This window comes from Berghia stephanieae, chromosome 8, assembly GCF_034508935.2.
Source record: "Berghia stephanieae isolate SIO BIC M18660-M18661 chromosome 8, UCSD_Bste_1.3, whole genome shotgun sequence".
NCBI classification, from domain to species: domain Eukaryota; kingdom Metazoa; phylum Mollusca; class Gastropoda; order Nudibranchia; family Aeolidiidae; genus Berghia; species Berghia stephanieae.
In genome coordinates, this window is record NC_088367.1 from 22,086,003 (window position 1) to 22,108,244 (window position 22,242).

At 37.6% G+C, this 22,242-nt stretch overlaps 1 protein-coding gene and 2 long non-coding RNA genes across 3 annotated transcripts in view; 1 reads left to right on the top strand and 2 right to left on the bottom strand.

The window, feature by feature from the left end:
- The window catches only part of LOC144978370 (uncharacterized), a 67,073-nt gene that overhangs the window by 43,649 nt on the left and 1,182 nt on the right, over positions 1-22,242 (bottom strand). The gene's annotated exons all lie outside the window — the stretch shown is intronic.
- On the top strand, positions 2,805-6,420 carry LOC144978369 (uncharacterized). Its single transcript, XR_013646506.1, has 3 exons — positions 2,805-3,096; positions 3,991-4,095; positions 6,259-6,420. It is a non-coding gene; the product is annotated as an uncharacterized LOC144978369 (long non-coding RNA).
- Positions 5,939-9,592, bottom strand: LOC144978368 (uncharacterized). The gene is made up of 3 exons (XR_013646505.1): positions 9,301-9,592; positions 6,982-7,177; positions 5,939-6,360 (listed from the first exon to the last, which is right to left on the bottom strand). It is a non-coding gene; the product is annotated as an uncharacterized LOC144978368 (long non-coding RNA).

Sequence of the window (22,242 nt, forward strand, 5' to 3'; positions counted from 1 at the left end):
TCGTCATAACATAATAGTGTGAACCATAAGAAGCTGCTACTGGCACGACAAATCCGCCTGGCCGGGGAGATCGTGACTCTACCGTATGAGCTATCCACGACCCCCCCCCCCCCCCCCCCCCCCCCCACCTCCAAAAAAAAAAAAAAAAAAAAAAGAAAAGAAAGTCGCTTCAAATTCTAGTCTATCCAGAGCCACTTCTTCCGGACTTTTTGAGGTCATGGCGGGTTCAACACACACAAACGCCGCGAAGTTTGTTGGCCAGCGTTTAAGCTAGATAGCCAACATTCTCAAGACAAACATGTATAGAAACGATTGGATCTACACTTTTATCTATTCATTTTTTTTTTAAAAGCAGGGTTGGATTTAACATTGTTCCGCCAACGAGCACATAATTACTAGCAAATCTAAGAATTATAACTTTTTTTTTACAGATTGATAAAAGAGCAACTTGCTGACCTTTTCTAAAATTAAGGATAATTCTATCATCCTTTAATTCAAATGATTATCCATAAAATCTGCAAGGTCATAATGATTGGTCCTTTGATTATTTATACAAGGTAGTGTCTGCGTGCTCTCAAGTGAGAGAAAGTAGAAACGGTGTCTACGTTTGCTGAGGCACCATGATCGGTCATTTGACGTAGGGAATCATTAATAGTCCGACCTGATGCCAGAATAATTTGCACGCACCCACTTTATTACCGGACCGATTTTGACCTTTGACGGCTCAAAAGATTCGTCTCGATCTATGACAGTTTTTTTCACAATATAATAATTAAAATAGATGAGTTCCTATTCTAATAACCTTTATATCTCCACAAATATTGCGGGTTCTCTTATCTAGTTGTGCGGCTATGTGGTCTAGTGGTATGACACTCGCTTTCGGGTCGGAAGGTCCTGGGTTCGAGCCTCGCGCTCGGCGCATAGTTGAGTCCTGGGAAAAGGCTCTTTACTCACATTCTCTCACCGTACTCAGGTGTAAATTGAATACCTGGCCGTTAATAGCGTTGTCTTTGTCCGAAAAATTGTAATATCGCCTAACAGGGGTCATGTCCCGTCCTACATGTTAAATTTTGCTGTTGACCAGGGACCCCTTGTAAAGCGCTTTGAGCACGTTTAGTGGATATTGCGCTATATAAAGCTCATTTTTTAAAAGTTTGTTTTCTTTTTTAAAACTGAATCGCGTCAGTGCAACCCGTGAGGGACCAAAGTATAAATCGATATTGATCAGCGATACAATCGGGCGATATTAACCACGGATATTGATGCAGACCTAGATGTCGTTTGGTGAATTGACTTGTGGGTCAGGATCTCACACCTGTTGCCTGGTAAATGGCTGTGTGTTGTATGGGTTTGTGTGTTGTGTTTTGTGTGCTGGTATGTTTTGAGACGAAATGCAACACATAATCCTGATATAACGTTGAGGCAGGTTATAATAAATGACAATTTGTATAACATTATAATATTTGTGTGGTTGGTGTTGTGCGTCTCATTGTTAAGATGGTTTTGAAATTACAATGTTTCTGTTAATGATGGTAATTATGAAGGTGATTATTATAATAATGATGATGAGAACGGAGGAAGAGGAAGATGATGATGAAGATGGTGATAATAATGCTGCTGCTGCTGCTGCTGATGATGATGATGATGATGATGATGATGATGATGATGATGATGATGATGATGATAATGGTATTATAACAAATACTGATGATTATGATTATAATGACGACGATGATGATGACAATAATGCTGCTGCTGCTGATGATGATGATGATAATGATGATGATGATGATGATGATGATGATGATGATGATGATGATGATGATGATGATGATGATGACGATGATGATTATGATGATGATGACGATGATGATTATGATGATGATGACGATGATGATTATGATGATGATGATGATGATGATGATGATGATGATGATTATGATGATACCATAAAATGATAATGTACTTGAACGTGTCAGCACTACAGCTTTTCCCCCTTTAAAAACCTATCAGAAAATGATCAGGTTTTCATTAGTGTACGTGCATCTGAGTGAGACCTCTTTGATTTGCATTAGAAAATTGTTGTGGAAATACACTCAAACCAACGCAAAATATTGTGTATTACAACGATATTAAATCAATCCCCTAGTTGCGTTATGTTTTCAGAACAGCAAATATGTAGGAGCGTGCATTCATTTCAAAAACAAAAATCAAATTCTTTCAAGATTTAAAATGTTGCAATTCATGATTTTGATGCCATTTTTTATCAAATGCCAATGGGGTTCAATAGTCGTGATGTCACTTCCCTCATAATGATGCATAGTAACTAAGTAACTGGTTCTAAACTGTCGGAACAAAGGCAGACGCCCTTATCAAATATTTCTCCGATGAGCATAAAAGTGTATCCAGAGGGGAAAAAAACATTTATAAATCTGATCATGTTTTGACTTTTATGCAGTCTGATCACATGACGTGAAAAAGTTCTAACCGGCATGAAGAATCAAAAGTACCGATTTTCTTTGCTTAGAGCCAAGCTGCTCGTTGCTGGGCGGACGTAACATCAGACTGTTGAATCCTATTACTTTGCGATGCAATAATTTAGAGAATTAAAAAGTATAATTATTAAGCCCAACCTGTACATGTTTGAAGATCTGATAGCTCAAATTGTTGTGAGTTCATTGCTGAAGTGGAGACGCACTCAAACGAATGCAAAATATAAATCCATTTAATCAATGTTAAACCATGGACATAATCGGTTAACCGACCTGTAATAATATGAACCTAGATTATATAGATAGTATGCGGTTAAACAGCTGATCGGAGTGGAAGTTTACTTCCGGGTGGCAGAAAGCAATGGAAGGCAATGGCGTAGAATAGTAAAATATTAGTTTCTGTCGATAATCTTCCGTATTTTTCTGGTTCTAGACATAAATATATTTTTTTTAAATTTCCCGTTAATGATGTAGACCCCTATGCCATTTGTGAACACGACTGGTGCCATAATCTTTAGGAACTACAGCCAGTCTCATCGTTTGATGTAGCGAACTACCTCGTCACGACCACAAGTTTCTGTCTACTCGGTCTACACATTTCACGGTAAGTCTGTATTATTTAATCGTTTCCCTATGCTATACCTATACTATGTTACACCATCTACGGCTAATTGTAAGATTTATTCTCAAAAAATCACAGAAGACAGATATGTCGAACCTGACACGGAAATATTAATATGATATGACCTGCTTCACGAGTCGTGATCATCTTAGTGTCTTAGTCTTAGTCTTAGTCTTCGAGTCTTAGTAAGTTTAGTCTAAGTCAGTCTAAGTAGTGGATCAATGAGTCTGTGTGGTTACATTCAAATTTCAACTATTTGCCTTTAAGGTGATGAATTCCTCCGAATTCACCAAAGATTATAAATAATAATTTAAATTAAAAACACCAGGGCAGGCAATGACTATGAAATCAATGTGATCCCGAGTCCAAATCTAAACTGATATAATACAGTAACAAAACACCATGCCCATAAGACTGTTTTAAAAGCCCCACCCCATTCCAAGGGACTGAGCTTGATCCCGAGTGAATTTATTTTTCTCATCCCACTCCCCTTATCAATCCAGCAGTGATTGGGTAGCTGAGTCTGTTAGATCTAGCGGAAAGTACTTTGACATAGACTAGAGTCCTATCTAAAGGGTAGCAATTGCTATGGTCCGTTTCGCGCTTTTCAAACCAGGTTAAACTTCGGCTCCATTGAATGACTACTTTTTTATTCGATATTTTACTCAATCCCCCAACTATATAATTTTTAGCCCCACGGCTGATGTTGAGTTATGGAATTGTGTCTCTCTGAATAATTCTAATAACCTTTCAGATGAGTACTCCACATTTCACAGCAAATTTAATTCACTGTTGTTAACTAAATGTGATAACAACAGTTTTTATCCTCGAGTTTCAATTAATAATATTACCACCATTGCCACATTTTTTTTTCAGGCTTACAGGGGACTGACTACTTAAAATCAGGCCTACAATGGATGGGTGACGGATGTAAAATGGGTTAAGCCTCCTAACTGTGGGAAAGTGGTACTAGTTGCTAAGGTAACCCCCCCCCCCCCCCCCCCCCCCCCCCCCCCCCCCCCCTTTTCATCTCACTTCTATGATTATTATTACTGTTATTACATATTATTATTTTGATTTCTACATTTATTTATATACTCCATGCAGGATTGATAATAAGATATAGAGGTTTTTAACATATGGCTATATTCTTTACAATGAATTTTCTTGAACTAGAATATGAATAACTTAAAAAAAAAAAAAGAAATAAGAAACTTCTTTAATAGGTTCAAGTTCTACTATGGGAGACTCAGTCGAGTCCTTGGAAAAGCCTCTTACTCTTTACTCACATTTGCTCAGTCAGTGTGTTCGGACATAAACGTTTAAATGGTTATGCGACTCATGGCAGTCCCGTTAACTCAGTTGGTAGAGCACCCATTTCACAATCATAGAGACCGAGATATATCCTAGATGAAGTTAAGACCCCACCCCCTCCCCTTTCTTTTTTTTTGTACACCCAGCAGTAATTTGGCAATAGAAAAGTGCCCTATTCGAAGGGTAACAAATTATTATTTTCACACTATAGAAACTGGGATGAAATCTGGCTCTATAGACCTAATGGTTCTGATGGACTACTTTCGGTGCTTGCGACACTATTAGGTCATTTTCAGCACAATTAAAAGCTGTTGCGAAATACGTAGTAAGAAAAATGGGCTTGGATCAAATACGGAGCAGAAGTAGATCAAAATTATTAATGTGCTTAGTTTTGAGATCGCCTAACAGTTCAATCCAGAGACGGAATACACTCAAATGTTTATGTTTGATTTAAGGGTTTTACTGCACTTGCGACGCATTTCAGCACCAGTAAAAAGGAATAAAATGGGATTGTAAAAATTTCCAGATTTACAATTAAAAGCACACAAGAAAAGTAAGACAAAGAGGAACAAATGTAGATTCCAAGAGAATGCTATCAGTGTACTAAGTCTGATAACACCCAAAAGTCTCATCCTGACACAAGCACAGGTCCCCCCTAAGAGGAATACACTCAAACGTTCGCGTATTATTTTTTTATTATATTATATTAAGTTACGTTATGCCTTTTGCGCCGCGATATCATAAGATATCGTCGCCTAGGCATTCCACGAAGGAATATAGATAACTCATCAAACAAGATGTCTGATGTCAACGGGAATCACCCATGTTGTCCAAGTGAGCAAATTGGGGGTTAATAATCTTGCTCAAGGAAAAAAAAACGAAAGTGCCTGAAGCGGGGCTCGAACCTGGGTCATCCGGATCACAGTGCAATGCCTTAACCACTCGGCCACTTCGCCCCCCATATTATTTATACACACATATATATAATATAATTAAAAAATTTACGCGAAATGATTTACAAGACAAAGAAATTTTTTTTCCCAAAACCAACAATATTCATTTGACTGTTTCCCTCTCAGCCAATGACTCCGGCAGTCGAAAGGACAAAACCAAGTAATCTCATTCCAAGACAAGGACATAAAGAAACTTGGAAAACAATATAAGGGATAGAGGACATAGCATGACCTCTTGCCACCATGGGAAGTCAAAGACCCCACCCAGTCTATTGTTTATAAAATGTTAATTATAAATTTACAAAATAAATTTACATCCATTTGTCACCCTCTCATCTAAGGACAGGGGAAAAAAGCATGTAATCTTATTCCAAAACAAAGATAGAAAGCTACCTGAAAAAGGAATACAGACATAGGGGGGTGAAGAAAGCAATAATGACCTTGCCCACAATGGAAGGTCAATGACCCCACACCCAGGGTAGAAAAATGAGAACTCAGTCAAGCATTCACCATCAAATTGCAAAAGCAACGGATAAAACAAATTTTTTAAAAAGTCATTACAGTACTTTATTTTCTTTATTGTGCTCCAACTTCATAAATATACAATGGATTTCTATTTATTTGCCAATTCAAAAATATTATTAGGTTTTGAATATTATTGCAGAACATATAATAATGGTAACAGAAGTAATACTACTACTACTAGTAGTTATACTCCAACTAGTACAATTTTTTCACAAACATTTCGGGCAAAAGTAAAAATTTAACAGATGTATTAGTCTAATGAAAAGAATGAAAAGGATTACAAAGGTATATAAAATCAAGCATTATTGGAAAAGAATGAATAAAAAGTCTGACTGCTTTCTTTTCGTTTCAGGTTCGCCATTCCCAAAAATTGGGTTATAGTGGACTCTGTGTGTCGACAAGTGCTTTCTGCTCAGCATCAAGATGGGAACCTGAAATGTCTGTCTTCACAATCCTGTAAAAGAAATACCAAGATTAAGTTAATATATAGAGCAAATAGTACATTATTAAACTACCACCTCTGGCGTCTATCGTGTCACTGGGAATTTTAATTTTAATATGTTTGAAAACAAAGAAAACTTAAGCCCCATTTCCTCAAATACGCAAGTCATTCATTTTACAGGTCAAAATAATTTTTTTATAAAGTTTTTCTTTGACTTCAATTTCAAATGCCAATAGTGCCTGAACCTTATGATGAGTTCCAAAATGGTTTGGCATATTTATGTGGAAATATGATTTTGTGTCCTTTGTCTATTGTTATGTGCATAGATCTACAATCTTTTCACTCTCTATTCAACTTCCTTTCAACTGGCAATGCAATGACCTTAAAGTGTAATGAACGGCACAAACGTTGCTAACCTCACTTTTTACCCCCCCCCCCCCCCCCAAAAATTGCTTGATTTGGACCTATTAAATTTTCTGAGAGCGAGATCTGCTTTTATATAGCGCATGCAATATCCACCCAAAGCACTCTACAAGATGTCCCAAGCCAACAGAAACATTAACATTAACATGTAGGAAGAGATATCATGCCTACATAAATATTGTTTTAAACAGATACAATCAATACACTTACATTTACATGGTCAATGATTGAGCTAGTTTCTCCAATTGTTGATTGTTCAACTAGAGCCGTTGCTGCCTGCAGTCATTGCGTTTGTTCCTAACTTTAAGACATGAGTAATGGTCTGTTTTTTTCTCTGCCCCATGTCCAAGCTTTAACGTTGGAACCCAATCAGGATCAGTTTCATCCAGCAGTGATGCTGGCCCTCCTGTAAAGGCAAAAAATTGATTGTTCAAATATATTACGTCATTTCTTGCCTATTACAATCTGGTCCTGGTCCTTGTGTGGCTATGTGGTCTAGTGGTATGACACTCGATTTTGGATCGGAAGGTCAAGGGTTCGAGCCTCGCGCTCGGCGCATAGTTGAGTCCTTGGAAAAGGCTCTTTATTCACATGCTCTCACCGTACTCAGGTGTAAAATGAATACCTGGTCGTTTACAGCGTTTTCTTTGTCCGAAAAATTGTAGCGTCCCCTAAAAGGCGTCATGTCCCGTTCTACATGTTAAATGTTGCTGTTGACCAAGGACCCCTTGTAAAGCGCTTTGAGCACATTTAGTGGATATTGCGCTATAATATAAAGCTCAATTTTTTAATTTTTTTTTTTTTACAATCCTTAAGCTTTCCGTTAAATTTACATCAAGCTTTGTCAAATTAGAACAAGGGTGTAGAACAATTATATAGTGCAATTTCCATTAAATGAAAATTTGTTCAAAGCGCTTTGCAATGGGTTTATAGCCAACAGCAAGACTTTACATGCAGGTCGAGACATGACGCTTGTTAGGCGATATTACATTTTTTCCGGAAAGAGACAATGCTGTTTAACAGGCCTGCATCTGCCCCTGAAAAACTTGCCTGAAAATCCTCGAGCCGAAGCTTTTTCAATAACATGAGCAAAAATCCCCATTTCCCAGAATATTTTCTTAGAATTTTACCAATTCAATAGGCTGTTAAACAAAATGAAAAAGTATTTTAATTAATTTTTTGTTCCGGCAGAGCGAAATTGCCAGAAATGCCGGCAAATTTACAGGCCTATGTTAAAAGCCAGTTACCCAATATATGCCTTGAGTATGGTGAGAGAATGTGAATAAAGTTCCTTTCCCAATGACTCAACTGCTCAGAACGGGTCTGGAACCCTAATCCTTCCAAAATGACGGTGATAACTATACCACATAGCTGCAATGAAAGTATCGGGATCCCAAAGGACAATTTTTTTTAATTGAAATTATTTTATTATTATTATTGTCATATTTGGGGAAAATTCCATATGAAGGCCCTAATTCAATGACTATACGAAACATTATAACTAATAATCCTCACCTTGAGTTAAAATAATTTCTAACTATGAAAATTATGAAAAGTTATTTTAGTGGATTGATAGAGGTCAATTGTTTCTTTCTTTGGATTAAAATTTAAAATAATAATAATAATAATATTTATTTTTGTCAGTAAAAAAATAACCATTACTATCATTATAAACTGACACTGGCAATCACTAAGCAGCGTGTTAAACTTCTGTCAAAAACTAGCATTTACATGTCCAACAGCGGTGTAGAAAAGCAGTTTGTTACTTTACAATACACCACCGACGGAGGAACGGAAAAAAAAAACTTAAGAAAAACGCAACCTTACTTTTAATATTTCTTCAAATGGAGAACATGTTTTAAAAATGCACAATAAAATAATCTTGACAAAGCATAAGTTATAAACTGGAACATTATAATTCTAAAATGAATGACCAGAACAACAGTGAAAGACTTCCTCATCTCATAAAGCTTGAAAACGAAAGTAGCCCTATCACTATCGGTAATGAGGCATTTGGTTTTGATTTAGAGTAAGTTGCACGAGAAATGCATGAAATATTCATGGTCCTATCTGATAACTAAACACAACAAATAAAAGATCATCCATCCGGACCGTGTATGGACCAAAAAAATTAAAATGATTCCTTCTAGACCGCCTACAGACTACAGATTACATCTGAGTCTGAGATGAGTCAGATGATTTCTCCAACTTCGGAGTTTCGCATAGAAAAGTCACATCGGTGAAAAATCTCTCCGTAGATTTTGTTAGACCACCGAGTTTGAAATTTTTGATTTGATTTCTCTTCCATAAAAAAGAAAAAAACACATATTTACTAAATCATAAACTTGCAACGTCAGAAATTAAGGCAAGGACCTTGGTCGGTTGCCGCCAACTCCGTGACATGCTATGGCCCACAATGGCTACATGATGATGTTGGAGCGAAGTAAACTTGCTTTGTTCACAATAATTAAAATTAATTCATATCGTATATATAATATTTAAGATTTTAATTTATCCATCAATTCTTACCTTTAACAAAATGATCATTGCAAACTCGGTGGCTGCAAGTTAGATTTGAGTTTGAGCCATCGCCAAATCCCTTTCTTCTGATCGCTGCCATAACCGCTGTACTGTCTCCGCTGGGTTAAATTTATTATTTTTGGGTCCTTCGTCTTCCTAATGGATGGGAACCTGAACATTTTGACTCCATCTCGACCCTGTCTTCTAGTGCATCCGATGATTATGCAGTTATTTGGCATTTTGTCACGTTTAAAAAATTGGACAAGAGCTTGTTTCACATCAATGTTTACAAGCCAGCCAAGTTCTTTTGTAGTGTTGGGTTATTTGATCGCTTTTACTCGATCGACGATCGAGCGCCAAGCCACGAGTCAGTGCTCGATCTCAATGCCGGAAGAGCGAGTTAGTAAAACGATTACTCGATCGTAAAACGATCAGGCGAGTTGTGAGCTTGAGACGATCTTGACACGTGAGACGAGCTTGAGACGATCAGGATTCGAGCGAGCGGAGGGGTAACGAGTGTTTCGAATCATTTCAAATTCAAACGATCACAGTTTGCCATCCGATACCAATCGCCAATGTTTGCACACGGTAGTCTGTGGTTCTTCCACAGCCCTCACTCCTTGTCAGATGTTAGTGTGTCTGGGTGAATTTTTAATTCAGAAAAGTGAGTGGAGCAGGCACTTATGTTGGTAACAACAAGATATGAAGTGAGTAGAAAAGTGCCAGAAGACAATAGAGAATAAAAATTTTTTTCGCGGCGGTGGTGGGGTTTGAACCTGCGACCTTATTGGTACGACAACTCCGCCTGGCAGGTGAGAGCGTGGCTCTACCGTGTGAGCTATCCACGAACACAAAAATATTCGTTTCAAACCCAAAGTCATTTCTAGATCCCTCTCTCACCCACTTCTTGAGATCGCCGATTCGTTCGCCACCATCGCGAAGTAAAAATTTTTTATTCTCTATTGTCTTCTGGCACTTTTCTACTCACTTCATATCTTGTTGTTACCAACATAAGTGCCTGCTCCACTCACTTTTCTGAATTAAAAATTCACCCCATACACCGGAGCACACTCAATGTCTCAATCGTTTCTATGTTATATGTTTGTGATGAGAATATTGGCTATTAAGCTTAACTGCTGGTCAAAATTACTTCGCGATGGTGGCGAACGAATCGGCGATCTCAAGAAGTGGGTGAGAGAGGGATCTAGAAATGACTTTGGGTTTGAAACGAATATTTTTGTGTTCGTGGATAGCTCACACGGTAGAGCCACGCTCTCACCTGCCAGGCGGAGTTGTCGTACCAATAAGGTCGCAGGTTCAAACCCCACCACCGCCGCAAAAAAATTTTTTATTCTCTATTGTCTTCTGGCACTTTTCTACTCACTTCATATCTTGTTGTTACCAACATAAGTGCCTGCTCCACTCACTTTTCTGAATTAAAAATTCACCCCATACACCGGAGCACACTCAATGTCTCAATCGTTTCTATGTTATATGTTTGTGATGAGAATATTGGCTATTAAGCTTAACTGCTGGTCAAAATTACTTCGCGATGGTGGCGAACGAATCGGCGATCTCAAGAAGTGGGTGAGAGAGGGATCTAGAAATGACTTTGGGTTTGAAACGAATATTTTTGTGTTCGTGGATAGCTCACACGGTAGAGCCACGCTCTCACCTGCCAGGCGGAGTTGTCGTACCAATAAGGTCGCAGGTTCAAACCCCACCACCGCCGCGAAAAAATTTTTTATTCTCTATTGTCTTCTGGCACTTTTCTACTCACTTCATATCTTGTTGTTACCAACATAAGTGCCTGCTCCACTCACTTTTCTGAATTAAAAATTCACCCCATACACCGGAGCACACTCAATGTCTCAATCGTTTCTATGTTATATGTTTGTGATGAGAATATTGGCTATTAAGCTTAACTGCTGGTCAAAATTACTTCGCGATGGTGGCGAACGAATCGGCGATCTCAAGAAGTGGGTGAGAGAGGGATCTAGAAATGACTTTGGGTTTGAAACGAATATTTTTGTGTTCGTGGATAGCTCACACGGTAGAGCCACGCTCTCACCTGCCAGGCGGAGTTGTCGTACCAATAAGGTCGCAGGTTCAAACCCCACCACCGCCGCGAAAAATTTTTTTATTCTCTATTGTCTTCTGGCACTTTTCTACTCACTTCATATCTTGTTGTTACCAACATAAGTGCCTGCTCCACTCACTTTTCTGAATTAAAAATTCACCCCATACACCGGAGCACACTCAATGTCTCAATCGTTTCTATGTTATATGTTTGTGATGAGAATATTGGCTATTAAGCTTAACTGCTGGTCAAAATTACTTCGCGATGGTGGCGAACGAATCGGCGATCTCAAGAAGTGGGTGAGAGAGGGATCTAGAAATGACTTTGGGTTTGAAACGAATATTTTTGTGTTCGTGGATAGCTCACACGGTAGAGCCACGCTCTCACCTGCCAGGCGGAGTTGTCGTACCAATAAGGTCGCAGGTTCAAACCCCACCACCGCCGCGAAAAAATTTTTATTCTCTATTGTCTTCTGGCACTTTTCTATTCACTTCATATCTGGTTGTGTCTGGGTGGCAGTGGCAGGGAAATTCGTATAGGTGTATCACGCGTGTGTGACAAGACTTCATTAAACCTACTAAAGTTTGACTATCACACACACACACAATACACACACACACACACACACACACACACTAAGGCTATTTCTATGACACACGCATCCCTCTATCAATGAACACTCCTACAGTAGTGCGGCTATGTGGTCTAGTCATGACGTAACTATAGGTAGTACTCTAGTCGACCATGGGTCTCGTGCATTATAATGGTCTAGTGGTATGACACCCGCTTTGGGATCGGAAAGTCCTGGGTTCGAGCCTCGCGCTCGGTGCATAGTTGAGTCTTTGGACAAGGCTTTTTACTCACATTCTCTCACCGTACTCAGGTGTAAAATGAGTACCTGGCCGTTAACAGCGTTGTCTTTGTCTGAAAAATTGTAATATCGCCTAACAGGCGGCATGTCCCGTCCTACATATCAAATGTTGCTGTTGACCGGGGACCCCTTTACAAAGCGCTTTGATCACATTTAGTGGATATTGTAAAGCTCAATTTTTTAAAGTAAAACATTAGCTTTGAATATGGAATGTTTCAATTTTAGATGCCTGTGTATTCTTTGTTAGTTCCCATCATCATCATCATCATCATCATCATCATCAGGGGCAGCGGTACGGTCTTTGGTAGGCACCCGAAAGGTACCGAGTTCGATCACCCGCCGCTGAGTGGTCTTGAGCAAGTCACCTTGCCCTAACTAAATTTGCGGCGCTGCACTGCGGCTATCGCTTGGGTTATTCCAGTCTTCCCTTAGAATAGACCCGAAAGACGAATCTCCCCTATGGGATGAATAAAGGGAATTATGTTTAATTTATTTATCATCACCATCATATCAGCGGGATCATCATCATCACCACCACCACCACCACCACCCTAATAATAATGGATAAAATAAATATCAACACATTTCAATGTAATAATCAATCTAAAATCAATCAGTGCTCCTAAAAGACCCTTTGATTTCTTTGTCTAATTCGTTCCATACTTTTGGAGTCCCGACAAAGAAAGATTTTCAGCTAACTATAGTTTATATATGGGAATATTAATCAGTCGTTTATATTGGAATCGGAGTTGTCTAGCAGGTGTATTAGTTCAAAGCGCATTTCCAAGGATTTACCATGCTCAATGAACTTCACAATATTTAATTTAATTTATTCCTCCGGCACGCCATATCGACCATACATCCATTTCGTACAGTAGGTACCGATCGCTGTTTGGAGTCTTTTTGTATTAAAGCTCTTTACAATACCCGTCATTGCTTATAAGATAAGAATACATTCACACCTGAGTCAAGTGCCTGACACACGGACTTAACGTCTGGATCACAATTTTCAACAATCACTGTCACTCATCCGGCCATTGACAAGGCTTGATTTTGTGACAAGAACACCGTACCACTGAGCGACCGAACAAATAATCACCATCTGCGCCATCGTCATCATCATCATCATCATTATCATCATCCTCATCACAGCCGTAACAGCCAGCAAAACCACAATCATCATCTTCGGGTCCGGTCTATCCGTGTGGGGGGTGGGGGTGGAACCTGCTAAAGTATTTCATTTTTTAAACAGAAACACGATAATCATCATCATCATCATCATCGTCATCCATTGTCGTCGGCATCGTTATCATCGTGTCCGGGCAATCCGTGTGTGTCTGGGTGTGGAACCTGCTAAATATTATTATTATCTACCTACCTAATAAAAACACACCATTCTTGTTCATTTATTTTTCAAATAATGAAATGAAAGGCACGACCTTTCCCGCACACACAAGAGGCGATGACGACCAGTGACAAATTATGGGAGGTGGGGGCGGCCGACAACTTTTGGCGCGACATAAATATGAAATGTTAAGGTGACAGCGGGATGATGGTGGTGGGAGGGGGGGGGGGGGGGGGGGGGTCTCAACCCTTCACCATCAACAACTGTTTGATGGCGTGTGTGTGTTTGTGTGTGTGTGTATGTGTGTGTGATGCGACGAACGATCATAATCAAGGCTGCCAGACAGCCAGATTTCTTCTTGCCCAAGTACCAAGTAGTCAAATAGACCCCAAATAGCCAAACACCACAAGCATTCTGACTCCCTTGAAAAACTCATTTGTTTTGATTAACAAAACAATCGACTACAGTTGGATAAACTTATCTTTTCATTTTTTTTAAACAAAATATTTTTTTTTTAATGAATAATAATAGAAAAGCGTTTCTTAGTAACCAATTTTGAACTTGGCCATCTGGCAGCCCCCATCATAACCAGCTGCAGTCAAGCCAGCCACAGACATAAGAGAGGGAGGGGTATGTGAAGTTTCCTGTGGCAAACGAGTTGCTCGTGTTTTTTTTTTTCAAACGAATCACTGCTCGATGACGTCACTGACTCGAAACCCGCCCGAAACCGACTCGATTTTAGAGGACTCGATCGAAAACCCGCTCGATTTGATCGTTTCAAACTCGACCCAGCACTATCTTTTGCCATCCGGAACTAAAGTAGGTCATTGCGTGACGTCATCAGCATTCTATCTATAAGAAGATCTGAAGAACTAAGTTGACGTCACTCAGCTCATTGTTATGGTTTTTCAGATGGCCATTTTTTTTTTTTTTGATTAGTTATCACTAACTTAGATCAGCTAGACTATAAATGTTTAAGGTTACACATCGTTTTGTGTGTTGATACGTTATACCAGCTGGCAGCTGTTGTAATTTTTTTTTTTTAGCTAAACGCGTAGATAATGTGCGCTTGGCTAAGAAGCTCACAACATTGCCATCCGGAAATATAACGAACCAACGCACAAAACCTTATGTAACCTTAAACGTTTAAATTCTGGTTTAACACAGTTTAGTGAGAATTACTCATAAACGCGGATGGCAAAAAACAATAACAAAGACCCAAGTGACGTCAACTTCATTCTATCTATAAACGTTTAAAGTTACACATAGTTTTGTGTTTTGGTGCATTATACCAGCAGGCAGCTGTTGTAACTTTTTTTTTAGCTAAACGTATAGCATCAATCCCCTTTTGATTTTTAGAGAAAAAAAAAACGATTTTACAGTAGCGTAAAAACAAATAAAAACAAAAAAAAAAACTACCAGACGTGCCTATTATACTTTTTTTAAAATAAAACCAACAAACAAACAAAAAAGTATCAAAAAGTATTGTTCATCTCTTAGGGGAATTTGTCTTTAGGGTCTATTCCAATGGAAGACTGGAATAACCCAGGCGTCAGCCGTAGAGCAGCACAGCAAACTGAGCTAAGGCGATGTGAATTGCTCAAGGCCACATTATAACGCAGCGGGTATTCGAACTCGGTACCTTTCGGGTACAAAGTAAAGACCGTACCACTGAGCCACGCTGCCCTGGGCTCACAAGATATTTTCTCCAACACTCATCTGGTTTTACAACAAACAAAATATAAGTAAAAAATAGGTTTTGACGTGTAATAATATCCTGACTACAATGTTAATTCTGAATGTCACGCCATTCAGTTCAAGAACCAATCACTGGAAAAATAATACAGTTTGATAAGAAATAACATGGGTGAGGTTTTAAATCTCGAACTAGTTACGAGTACGCACTCTCAAGTCGAACTACTAAGGCAGGAGTTCATTAGTGACGACGACGATGATGATATGATGATGATGATGATGATGATGATGATGATGATGATGATGATGATGATGATGATTATAATAATAATAATAATAATAATAATAATAATAATAATCATAATAATGAATTACTCATAAACGCGGATGGCAAAAAACAATAACAAAGACCCAAGTGACGTCAACTTCATTCTATCTATAAATGTTTAAAGTTACACATAGTTTTGTGTTTTGGTGCATTATACCAGCAGGCAGCTGTTGTAACTTTTTTTTTAGCTAAACGTATAGCATCAATCCCCTTTTGATTTTTAGAAAAAAAAAAACCGATTTTACAGTAGCGTAAAAACAAATAAAAACAAAAAAAAACTACCAGACGTGCCTATTATACTTTTTTTTAAATAAAACCAACAAACAAACAAAAAAGTATCAAAAAGTATTGTTCATCTCTTAGGGGAATTTGTCTTTAGGGTCTATTCCAATGGAAGACTGGAATAACCCAGGCGTCAGCCGTAGAGCAGCACAGCAAACTGAGCTATGGCGATGTGAATTGCTCAAGGCCACATTATAACGCAGCGGGTATTCGAACTCGGTACCTTTCGGGTACAAAGTAAAGACCGTACCACTGAGCCACGCTGCCCTGGGCTCACAAGATATTTTCTCCAACACTCATCTGGTTTTACAACAAACAAAATATAAGTAAAAAATAGGTTTTGACGTGTAATAATATCCTGACTACAATGTTAATTCTGAATGTCACGCCATTCAGTTCAAGAACCAATCACTGGAAAAATAATACAGTTTGATAAGAAATAACATGGGTGAGGTTTTAAATCTCGAACTAGTTACGAGTACGCACTCTCAAGTCGAACTACTAAGGCAGGAGTTCATTAGTGACGACGACGATGATGATATGATGATGATGATGATGATGATGATGATGATGTTGATAATAATAATAATGATAATAATAATAATAATAATAATAATAATATGATGATGATGATGATATTATATTATATTATTATAATAATATTAATAATAATAATAATAATAATAATAATAATATAAATAATAATAATAATAATAATAATAATAATAATAATAATAATAATAACGTAATAATAATAATATAATAATAATAATAATAATAATAATAATAATAATAATAATAATATAATAATAATAATAATAATAACGATAATAATAATAATAATAATAATATAATAATAATAATAATAATAATAATAATAATAATAATATAATATAATAATAATAATAATAATAATAATAATAATAATATGAAAATCGCGATAACAATAAGGATGATAATATTGATGAAGACATTGATCGATTTAGGGATCACTGTCCGTAATGCTACAACAGACACACAAACATACACATACACGCACACACACAGACACACACACACACACACGAACGCACACACACACACACACAACCTGCTGCAAGTCAGTGTGTTACAAATGTGTGATAAACAACTATGTACCTACATGTGTAGTTGATATCATTAACACGTAAATCCTGATCATAGAGATCATAATTTAGAGATCCACCTAAAAAAAACAGTCAGGCTGTGTTCGGGTACAAAATTATTTTATGTTATGCGTTTGGGTAAAATACTCACAACATCCGCCGGCCAAAAAATGTCATACCAACTCACAAAACTGTGTGTAACCTTTAACGTTTATAGAAGGAATGAACTTTACGCCACTCAGCTCTTTGTTAATGTTTTAGCCAGCCACTTTAAGGTTACACATAGTTTTGTGTATTAGTACGTTAATATCCGGCTGGTGGAAGTTATGAGTATTTTGGCTAAACGTACTGATTCTTGTAATTTAGTGAGAAGTAATCACTAACAGGCTGTGTAAAATTGATAGCAAAGGGCTGAGTGAAGTCAACTTCGTCCTTTCTACACACACAAAAAAAGAAGAAACTGCATCCATATTCTTTGTTCCTTTTTGTTATCCATATAGATGGTATGCGCTTGGCTAAGCTCACAATTGGGAATTAGATTAGCGGAAGAGTAGAGTCCCTTGATTGGACGCCACCGGCGGAAAAGCTATTAGAGAGAGAACGTCATGTTGGTTGTGCGCATGCGTCTCTCGTCCTCGCTTCCGGTGAAAGCGGCATGAGACACTTCACCGAAAGCGAGGACGAGAGAGACGCATGCGCAAAACCATTTTGACGTTCTATCTGTAAGGTGACGTCCAATCAAGGGACGCTACTCTTCCGCTAATCTCATTCCCTATATTGTGGAAGTACAACGGACCAACACACATAACTAAGTGTAACCTTGAAAGTTCACAGTCTGGTTAATACAGTTTAGTTAGAATTACTCGTAAACGCGGATGGCAAAAAGCAATAGCAAAAGACATGAGTGACGTCAACTTCATACTATCTATAGATAGTGTGCGCTTGACTAAGATATTCGCAACATTGCCAAAAAAAAAAGCAAGTTTTAGTTTCTGTATCATGTTGGTGAGGAACTGCTCCGTAATGCCAAGGTACTCTTTCACATTTTGGTTTGTTTCCTGTGCTGTCAAGGAAATGTGGAGAATTTTCCGATAGCATTTCAGTTTCAAATGCATTGATTTTATTCTCATTGTTTTGTTGTTTTTTTGTTTTTTTTTTTTTGTGATTGTCCATGATTCACATCTATATAATGTTGTTGGAATATGCATGTTCTGAATATTTTCATTTTCAGTTTGATGCTTTCACTTTTCCATAATGTCATCAGTATTGTCAATTTTGTTTAGGCAAGTGCTATCCTTCTTTGGATATCAGAAGTCAACTTTCCATTTGCCTCTATTTAATAGATATACAAGATATACAAAATTGTTTACATTCTCTAGTTTTTCTCCATCAACCACAATAAATTTATAGACGACAGAAAGATAAAGATTGGGTTGATCTTATATTTTGTGACGAAAAAAATAAAAGTAATTTCTTAAAGAACAAACATGTAAGATTTCATATTTCTGATCGTTTTCAATACAAATTCATTTTCCGTCACCAAGTTATGTGTGGCTATGTGGTGTACTAGTATGTCACTTGCCCTCGGAACGGAAATTCATGGGTTCGAATCCCGCTCTGCGTGGGGCATAGTTGAGTCCCTGGAAAAGTTTCTTTATTCACAGTTGTAAAATGAGTACCTGTCTATTAACTGCGTTGTCGCTGTCGGAAAAAAATTACAGACGTCATGTCTTGTCTTAGGTGTTAAGTGTTGTTGTCGGCTAGCACCCGTTGACTTGTGTTGAATATTATTGAGCAATTAAAAAAAAAAAAAAACTTAGAAAAGCTCAAGTTTATCCAGTTTACATAATAGAGAGATTTAGCAGACCATACGCATCACGCATCACGCATCACCTATGACTTATCACGTCGTATCACATATCACATATCTATCGCATGATCATTCTCATTATAGGTACTTTTTTTTTTATAGTGCCGCAATGCGATATTTATATGGGTCATGGAAATGTTTACATTGTGACATCCAATCTGCTAAACTCGCTTTGAGAGTAGCCATCGTTAACTTATAGATAGTATGCAGATGACGTCACTCAGGCCTTTGTTATTGTTTTTGCCATCCGCGTTTGTGAGTTGTTCTCACTAAACTGTATTAACCCGACTACAAAAGTTCATGGTTACACAGAGTTTGTGTGTTGGTCCGTTATACTTCCGGATGGCAATGTTGTGAACTCCTTGGCCAAGCGCATTCTATCTATAGCCTGATACAAGAACCCTCTCGGACTTTGACGTCATTAAAAAAAAATTTGTGCACCGTCCAGTGAGTTGTCCTTAGCGGTGCTCAAGGAAAAAAGTGATTCCATCGGTTGAACTTTGAATACAATTCACGATTTGTTTTCTTTTGCGGCCAAAGACTTGTCTTTTGACGTCCTTTTTTATGTCAGTGTCAGACTTTTGATAGTACGCGCTTGGCACAGAAGCTCATAACATTGCCATCCGGAAGTATAACGGACCAACACACAAAACTGTGTGTATCCATGAACATTTATAGTCGGGTTAATACAGTCCAGTGAGCATTACTCATAAACGCGGATGGCAAAAAATATTAACAAAGACCTGAGTGACGTCATCTTCGAACTATCTATAGAAAGTTTACAACATTGCCATCCGGAAGTATAATCGACCAACACACAGAACTATGTGTAACATTGAACTTTGTAGACTGGAATAACCCAGGCGTCATCTTAAACCCGGAACTTGGCAAAGTCCCAGACTTGAGAATTTTTTACCCCCACCCCCCCCCCCCCCCCCCCCCCCCCCCCCATTTTTTTTTTAAATTGATAAAATTCAATGAAATATTATAACACCATAAATTATTAGATTGTTTGTTCACGACCTCATCACCGGTCATAAATCTCATTTTTCCTGACCTGTATTTTAATAAGAACAAAAGGAGACAAGACATGTATGCACTTTATCTTTTATTGGTGTTATGCGTTTATGTAAAATACTCATAGCATCCGCCAGTCACATAAAACGTACCATCGCACAAAATTGTGTATAACCTTTAACGTTTATATTCTGATTGATAGAATTTAGTAAGAACGAATCAACCATCAGGCTGTATAAAAACAATAACAATAAGCTGAGTGACGTCAACTTCGTTCCTTCTATAAATCACCCTCCCCTACCCACCATCAAACGTAAAATAAAGTAGGGGTAAGGGGGCGGGGGGCGATGTGATGATCACGGCGTCAAATCATGAAATGGCCACCATATAGATAGAATGCACTTGGCCAAGGAGTTCACAACATTGCCATCCGGAAGTATAAGGGACCAACACACAAACTCTGTGTAACCATGAACGTTTATAGTCAGGTTAATACAGTTTAGTGAGAACAACTCACAAACGCGGATGGCAAAAACCATAACAAAGGCCTGAGTGACGTCATCTGCATACTATCTATAGATAGTATGCGCTTGGCTCAGAAGCTCATAACATTGCCATCCGGAAGTAAAACGCACAAACACACAAAACTGTGTGTAACCATGAACGTTTATAGTCAGGTTAATACAGTTTAGTGAGAATTACTCATAAAGGCGGATGGCAAAAGAACAATAACAAAGACCTGAGTGACGTCAACTTCGAACTATCTATAGATAGTATCGGGAACGTTTTCGAATTTTCAAACAAACGTAGGAGTTCAATAATCTTGTTAATTGTGACCCCTCGTCTCAGAACGGTATTATGTCCAGATGATTAAAATGCTGAATATTGAATTTATAGATAGAACGAAGATGGCGTCACTCGTGTCTTTGTTATTGATTGTTGCCATACGCGTTTATGAGTAATTCTCACTAAAGTGTATTAACCAGACTATAGATAGTATGCAGATGACGTCACTCAGGCCTTTGTTATTCTTTTTGCCATCCGCGTTTGTGAGTTGTTCGCACTAAACTGTATTAACCAGACTATAAAAGTTCATGGTTACACAGAGTTTGTGTGTTGGTCCGTTATACTTCCGGATGGCAATGTTGTGAACTCCTTGGCCAACCGCATTCTATCTATAAACGTTCAAGGATACACATAGTTTTGTGTGTTGGTCCGTTATACTTCCCGATGGCAATGTTGTGAGCTTCTTAGCCAAGCGCATACTATCTATAGCCAGACATTTCAAACTTGGGTTGAGTTTGTATGTTTTATTGAGGAGAATGAATATCATATTTTAGTGTGTTTAATACAATAATTCAGAATTTTGACCATTTTAGCTTTAATTTGACTTTTTAGCATCTGGTTCATCCCGACATAATACCGTTTAGAGACGATAGGTCACAATTAAACACTTTCAATTACTTCACCCGTGTTATTTCTTATCAAATTGTATTCCTTATACCAAGATTGGTTCTCAGTTAAAACGATTTTACATTAAGAATTAGCATTATGGCTTAGGATGTCATTACGCGTCAATATCGCGTCTTTAGTAAAACAGGAGAAATATAAATAAATCTCCAAGTGTTAGATCTACGTTCTTTTTGTTTTTAAGAAAGGATGAAATGGACGCCTCATAATATTTGTCATATTATTTTACCTCTCTGTATAAATTATAGTGACGCGAGTGATATCAAGTTTACAATAATAATTTATGAGGTCGGAATTTATCAAACGCTAATTAATTTTCACAAAAATGAGTGGGTTTTTTTTTTTATTTTATTTATTAAATAAGTATCATTGAAGTATTGTTGGAAATGTCCTTTATTCAGAGATAACAATATATAACAGTGAGGGGTAGATTAAAAGATTACTTTCGCTCTTGCGTTTTAAAATTCGAACTTTGTGCCCAAAGCGCACTCATAGCGCACTCATAGGCTCGTGCAGCGATTGGGAACAGGTCCGAAATTCTAAAAAACCAAGAAGAGTGTAAGAATGTTTTTTTTTTTTTTTTTTTTTTTTTTTTTTTTTTTTTTTTTTTTTTTTTTTTTTTTGCTATTGTGGGTTTTCCAAAAAGAAAGAATAATATTAATAATATGTATTTAATTTCTATGGCATTTTTTCATGGGGTTGGTTTTATTTTAAACGAGATTTATTTTTTGCGCCAAATAACACCACGACCTTGCATCCATGTTATTTCTTATTATCAAAATGATATTTAATTATTTTTACCAATGATCAGGTCTCGACTATTATACCGATTTGACATTGAGAATTATCACTGTGGTCGGAAAACCATA